The sequence below is a fragment of the Felis catus genome, chromosome D2 (assembly GCF_018350175.1).
Source record: "Felis catus isolate Fca126 chromosome D2, F.catus_Fca126_mat1.0, whole genome shotgun sequence".
Taxonomy (NCBI): Eukaryota; Metazoa; Chordata; class Mammalia; order Carnivora; family Felidae; genus Felis; species Felis catus.
Genome location: NC_058378.1, coordinates 17,949,196 through 17,956,621, shown reverse-complemented (window position 1 = coordinate 17,956,621; position 7,426 = coordinate 17,949,196). Strand labels below are relative to the sequence as shown.

Genomic DNA, 7,426 nt, shown 5'->3' with positions numbered 1-7,426 from the left:
ATCATGATTTCACTCATGTGTGGAATTTAAGAAACAAACAAATGACCAAAGGGGGAAAAGAGAGAGAGAGACAGAGAAACCAAGAAACAGACTCTTAACTACAGAGCACAAACTGATGATTATGGGGGTGGGGGTGGAGGGATGGGTAAACTAAGTGATGGGGATTAAAGAGTACACTTATCACGTTGGGAATAATAATAATAATTGGTAATAAGCCAAATAGGGTGGAGTCTGGGAAGGTGTCGGAGTCAAAAGCACCAGACATCTGTCTTCCCGTCAAGACAATTGCACTGGCAGAATTTGCCAGATTATACCTCTTTTGGAACTCTGCAGACTATTGAAAGATTGCAACTTCCCGCGGAAGCCGTGAATGGTAAATTGCAGTTAATTTCACCGGAGCGTTACCCATCCCCCACCTCCACGCTGCGGAAGGCAGTCATGTGTGTGTTTCCAGAGCCACCTGTTCAGAGCCTGTGGGAGCCAGGGGGGGACAAAAAGGACCCAGTACTCCAAATATCAGGTTGCTGGTGGCTGCTTCTGATCACAGACGTGCAGACAAAGAAGCAGGCAGTCATTGCTTTGTACCTGTCCTCACTGCGGCAAGTGATCCCCCCGGGGACCCTATCTGGCTCAAGTGACTTCTTGGAGATTTAAAAAGCTGGTGCCGTTGCTACCCTTCCCTTCATTTTTCCCTATTTCTCCTTTTGGGAGCCAGATGTTAAAGACTGGAACATTCAGAAGCAACTACATACACGGGGAAAATCAGAAAGTGATTGTACTTGCCCAGGGAAAGGCTTGGAAAAGATCTCCGAGAAGACCCGAAGTTTACATTTCAGGCTGGTCCTCAGCACAGAGACAGCCTACAACAAGAAAAGAAAAATCACAAGCAGGAAGTAAAATCGATAAGAAAAGCCAGAAGGCCCTGGGGGAGGGAGAGAATCTGATTTCCAGAGTTAACCACGTTATTAGGTTCCACTGGGTGTAGTCACTGGGTATACCGTGGCCATACAGAGTGGCATTTACCCCCCCCCCAAAAATTAAAAATAGAAATACCATGCGATCTAGCAATTACGCTTCTGGGTAGACGTTCGTAGCGGCATGAATCACAAGAGCCAAAGGTCGCAGTGTTACCGGTAGGAGAGGCTGTGTTGTGCCGATGGCGGCCTCCGTCCTTGGATTCCCCTCGAGAGAATTCCATGAGGATCTGTGCTGGAGCAAAGATGACCAGGAGGAAGGTAGTGAGCACAAAGCAGTTTATTAAGGATGGTACACTCCCAAGGTGGGAGAGTGGGCAGGTTTCAAAAGTGGCCATTGCACCGGGTTTAGGGATGTCTTACTTTTCTTTTTTTTTTTTTTTAATGTTTTTAAAATTAATTAATTTATTTTTGAGACAGAGAGAGACAGAGCATGAGCAGGGGAGGGGCAGAGAGAGAGGGAGACACAGAATCCGAAGCAGGCTCCAGGCTCCGAGCTAACAGCCCAGAGCCCGCCGCGGGGCTCGAACCCACGAACCGCGAGATCATGACCTGAGCCGAAGTCGGATGCTTAACCGACTGAGCCACCCAGGCGCCCCACGGATGTCTTTTCTTTTCATGTTCACATAGGTTGTGGGTCATAGCTAGGGCGGTCTCCCACTGAGGTTGTTTCTGGTCATCAAAGGGACACCTCCTACTGGTTGGGAGGTGGGGAGCTTGGCCCCACAAGGTTCTTGCTGGAACCCTCGTGGCCATCTTACCCAGTGCTGCAGAGGTGGGGAAGGGGAGGTTGAAACCACAATGAAAATACATTCTAATGAAGCTGTAGGTTACCCTGGGGTAGCGGTTGAAGAGGAGGGCGCATCTGTGTTCCGCGTCTGTGGCTCTTGGTCTGTTAGCCCCGGGGTGGGGGAAGCCATAGGCCAAGACGCTTAAAAGCCACAAAGTCAGGATGCTGTGCCCTCAGGCTCCTCATGTGTCACATATTTATCACCGCCATTCTCTCATGTCGAACTGCCCACTCTACCAGAAGCAATCCAAGTGTCCACTGATGGGTGAATGGACAAGCGAAATGTGGTCTATACATCTAACGGAATCTTGTTCAGCCTTGAGAAGAAAGGAAAGTCGGACACAGGCTAACAACATGGATGAATCTCGGGGCGCCCGGGTGGCTTCGTTGGTTAAGCGTCCGACTCTTGGTTTTGGCTCAGGTCACGATCTCACGGGTTTGTGAGCACTGACAGGCGGAGCCTGCTGGGGATTCTCTCTCTCCCTCTCTCTCTCTCTCCGCCCCTCCCCTGCTTGTGCGCACTCTCTCTCTCTCTCCCTCTTCTCTCTCAAAATAAATAAATAAACTTAAAAAAAAAAACCAAACATGGATGAACCTTGAGGACATTATGCTGAGGGAAATAAGCCAGTCACGAAAAACCAAATATTGTGTGATTCCACTTATTCTTAGAGTAGTCAAAATCATAAAGATAGAACAGAAAGTGGTGCTTTCCAGGGTCTTGGGGGAGAGGAAGGAATGGGGAGTTAGTGTTTCAGGAGCATGGAGTTTCAGTCTTACCAGATGCAAAGAGTTCTGGAGACGGGGCGATGGCAGCACAACCTTACGAACGTATGAAATACCGTGGAAGGTATACACTTAGAAATGGTTAAGATAGTAAATTCTTCATTACGTGCATCTCACCATAATAAAAAAAAAACTGAGAAAATTAACGAGCCAATACATTCCTTTTTTGCCTAAGTCTGTGTGTGTCGGTCTTTCTGTGACTTCGCAGGGGAGACCCTCTGTACACCTTTTACATCCCGTTTCACACCGATCGTGACGGATGCTGTTGAACATGAAAGAGCTGTGCCCACAGCTCCTTTAAAACCTCCCTTGAAGCGGACATCCGTCAATGAATCAATACACTCGGGTATGGTTATTAAACCAGTGACTTCTCCACTTAATTATAAACAGCATATAATCCATATTTCTTTGCACAGCCCATAAGCATGTCGTGAGAAATCATCAAATACCTGGTGCCCTTTCCGGACCTACCTGTCGAGCAAGGCCATCGAGGGGGAAGAAAAATCTTCTAAGTGACTGGTTCTCGCTGACCCCGTGCAGCCATCACCATTGACAGCACTGCAGGGGATGGTGATTTTCTCATCTGTGTGGTCTTCCTTGATGGGAAGGAGTTTGTAAAGACTCTTGGTGTAGTTTCTTAACTTGCTTGTTTTTTTTTTTTTAAGTGATTGGTTGCAGGGCTGACCCGGAGTGGCTTAGACTCTTGATATTAAGAGAGTGGCACCATCGGGGAACGCGTTAGAAATTCAGAATCTCCAACGACTTTCCGAAGACACATCCGCAATGTCAACAGGACCTCGGGTGATCTTCACGTTAAAGTTTCAGACGCATGGACTTAACCTTTCCAAAACGGAAGGGCCCCTTTGCCCGGTTCTTACCAACAGCGGGGGAGTCGTGTTCCGTGTTGTTGTCACCAGTTCACGTTTCCTGTGATCTCTCGGCATATGTCCTCTTGAATGGCAGCTCTTATCGAAGAATTGATCTTACAACGCCCACGTTATTAAATAAAACGAAACAAGCTTTAAAGGTCCCTTGGGTTTGCCTCAGCTATTTTATTCCCCTGAACAAACCCTCTGGCGCTGAGACCTGCTTCCTGCTGTTACTCCCACGTGTCTGGACTGTTCTTTTCCCTTTGTGCGTGGCACCGGCCATGTTTCCATTGTTTGCATGCTGTCTTCAGAACCGTTGGCTCAGTGCTATGCTCTCTGCAGTGGGGGGTTTATTCGCTAGGTACCACCCCCTTTTCTTCCAAGATCAATCGCAAATGCATTGTTAGAATTCTATCGGGGGACCTTTCAAACCTGTAAGAGTGCCTCCTCTTTACCGTCTCCTGACCCAAGAACGTTCTCATCTGTCCTCCCAAATCAATATTGCCTCTGAAATAAGTTTGCGTAAGATGCGCACATCGTTAAAATGTCAAATAACGCTGAATCGTTTGTAACAGAAAAGGATCAGGGGTAGTCTCTGCCTAAAACGAGCACCCACTATTATTTGTTTTATGCTTAAGTTAAGATGCTTAACTTTATGTTTCTGTTTTTTTATGCTTAGACCGAAATTTCGTTTATCAATTATAAGTATAATCTGTTTTTTATATTAGACCGAAGACTTAGCTTCTTATATCGCTTTATCGACACCTGTGCTTCCTTCCCCCTCCCTTTCGACCACAGGTTTAACACAGTGTGGATTGAATCATTGTAATTATTACTTCATAAACATTGGGTTTTTAAAAAAAATTTTTTTTAATGTTTATTTTTGAGAGACAGAGCGACAGAGCATGAGCAGGAGTGAGGCAGAGAGAGAGGAAGACACAGAATCTGAAGCAGGGTCCAGGCTCCGAGCTGTCGGCACAGAGCCCGACACGGGGCTCGAACTCACAGACCAGACCGCGAGATCATGACCTGAGCCAAAGTTGGACGCTTAACCGACTGAGCCACCCAGGTGCTCCCTACTTCATAAATATTATTAACTCCACATCCAGGTAGCATATTATGACTGTATTTCCTCTCCTCTATAATGTTTTTAGGTTTATTTATTTATTTTGAGACAGAGAGGAAGCGGGGGAGGGGCAGAGAGGGAGAGAGAGAGAGGGGAGAGAGAGAGAGAATCCCAAGCAGGCTCCACAGTGTCGTCGCAGAGCCCAACACAGGGCTCAGTCTCATGAACCATGAGATCACGACCCAAGCAGAGATCGAGTTGGACACTGGACCAGCTGAGCCCCCCGGGGGCCCCTCCTCTCCTGTATAATTAATTGTTAATTCTGGGTTAAACAGTTGCATGATTTTCATTTTTGCTTAGGCTTTGAGGTACCTGTAGCTCAGGTTCTCACTTTTCCCACAGCCTCACAGAAAAATTTTCCACCTCATCAAATAAATTTTAATATTCTTATGATTCTATGTATGGGTAGACAATTTTTCCCATGCCCTCCACAGCCTTTCAATTACATTATCTGTGTGATGAGAAAATCTATCCGTTCTAGCCACATCCCTTCCACAGGCCTCTGGCTTCCTGTTCCAGTCTGAACTAATTGATTGGTCGGCCACCTGCCTGCTAATATTTGGGGGCTTCCCTTCATTATCACCCGGCACATCAGTTTGGGTCCAATCACCAAGACAGAAACCACCTAGTAATTTAAAATCAGGACGTTTAAGGGCGTCTGGGTGGCTCAGTCGGTTAAGCGTCTGACTTCGGCTCAGGTCATGATCTCGCGGTTTGTGAATTTGAGCCCCGCGTCGGGCTCTGTGCTGACAGCTCGGAGCCTGGAGCCTGCTTCGGATTCTGTGTCTCCTTCTCTCTCTGCCCCTCCCCGACTTGTGCTCTGCCTCTCTCTGTCTCTCAAAAATAAATAAAATGTAAAATCAGGGCGTTTAGTATAAAGGATTATTAAACTATTTCAGGAAAGTAACTACAATGATGTGAAGAAAATGGAAGAGAGTCCTCCAGGGGCTGAGAGAGAGTCCCCTGATGTAAAGAAAATGGAAGAGGGTCCCCCAGGGGCTGAGGGAGAGTCCCCTTGGAGAGGCAAACATGGAAGGGGGCCTCCTCATTGGAGAAGGTGTGGTTGCAGTTCCCAGATGGCAGAGAAGTCAGCTGGGCTCCTGGGCCAGAGCCAGCCCACAGTCCCCAGGTAAGCAGAAAACAGGTCTCTGGGCACAAGTGAGCCGAGGCTGGAGGTGAGCACACAGAGGGAATTGAGGCCCCACAGTAGTCTCCAGGCCTGTCGTGCAGTGTCTGTGTCAGGAAGGACACAAAGATGATCCCTGGGACCCAACCAGAATAGCAAAGTCTCCAAGGGGCTCATGCTCGGGGCATGTGGCTGGGGCAGAGCACCACTGATGTTTCCACATGAACACCTTGGTGGGCAGTGTGGGAGGAACACGCAAAAGCAACACCCAGCAACTGGAACTAAGGAGAAAGGCTTTCTTCCAGTGCCCTCTACTGACAAAGCTTAACATCACAGTCACCGTAAAAAGAGGAAAGCTTCAAGAGCTGTGTCCATTACTGCCGAGCAGGTACTGAAGGGTGAATGTGGAGCTGAGAGGCTAGAAGTGGGTACCCGGCCGCCTCAGCCTTGGGACTACTTGGCTTCCTCATGCACCCTTTTGCCCACGTGTGACTTTCATACAAAACCGAAACAACTCAGTGTTTCTCGGTAGGAAGATATGGTATTCCTCCTTGTAAGAGAAGTTCTCACCTTTCCCTCAAGAGAAGACACAGACTCCCAAGAGTTCTTGTATCCACCGCTGGCTAAATCTTCAAATTTAGTCATCGTCCCATGGAACGTTCTGTTACCTAAAGACTAAATGATAAAGCTGACTTCCAACAACTTGTATAAAAAATTAAAATGGGAAGGATACAAGAGAAGAAGAGGGCTGGTAGATGCCAAAAAACATAGGCACACAACAAGCGCAGAAAAAAATACGCAAAGCTTCCACAGAATTCATTTCTATAAGTGGTCACATGGTTGTGCTATCTTCGGCTATCTTCTTCCACTGCCCACTTCATATCTTTCTTGCCCTCCCTGCTAACACTTCAGCTTCTCAGGATCCTTTACCTGGTATAGTGACCCAGATCTTCATTCTCAAAAGGCCCGGTTGTCTTGCCTTTTTGTTGTTGTTGTTGTTGTTGTTGTTGCTATGTACTTTTCCATTAATCTTTACTGTTGGCCATGTAGTACTAAGAGAAGATTCAGTGAAGCCCCCTGGCTCCCAGACAGAGTCCTGTGTGCCTCTGTTGTACAGCAGCAGCCCAATTTACCCAGCTAATTGGGATCGATCACTTCAGCTGATCAGCATACTGTCATCAGCGTGGTGGGCCTGTGTGATGTTTTGTGGAATGTCAAGATGATGAGGATCCCTGCAGACTACATTATGGCAGAAAGCAGGGCAACCGATGTGGCCCCGAGACAACACCGTGACGTCACACCATTGGCCCAATAATGGCAGACCAAGTGCCCGGAGTTATGCTGATTTGCTCCAGTAATGATGTTACCCTGGGTTCGGCAGCTCCATGTGGAGTCTTACCACTTGATTTAGTTTAGGATGATCCCCAGTCCTTCTCGAGGGTCCACGTGGCTTCTACACAGGCCAGATTGGTGAGTTAAGTGGGGGTGTGATAGTGATCCCTCCCCTTTCAAGCCTTTGACGGTGGTAGTAATCTCTGTAATCCACCAGGAGTACAGTATTGCTTCTGGCTTACTATTGTGGTAAGGAGGGGAAATTCCAGGGATTTCTGTTTAGCATTTCCTACTACAATGTCCCTTGTTGCCAAGTATTCAGGAACTGGAGAAGTAGGCACAGAATGGGCTCACTGTTAGGCTCCAATCATCACCTGACCACCATAAACCTCTGTTTTGGCTGGAGGGCTACCGTGTCCTTTTGAG

General features: G+C 47.5%; 1 long non-coding RNA gene across 1 annotated transcript; it reads right to left on the bottom strand.

The window, feature by feature from the left end:
* Positions 1 to 759: 759 nt before the first annotated feature.
* LOC109492431 lies at positions 760 to 6,890 on the bottom strand. The gene is made up of 4 exons (XR_002146285.3): positions 6,599 to 6,890; positions 6,239 to 6,343; positions 1,054 to 1,209; positions 760 to 860 (listed from the first exon to the last, which is right to left on the bottom strand). It is a non-coding gene; the product is annotated as an uncharacterized LOC109492431 (long non-coding RNA).
* Between the last annotated feature and the right edge of the window lie 536 nt (positions 6,891 to 7,426).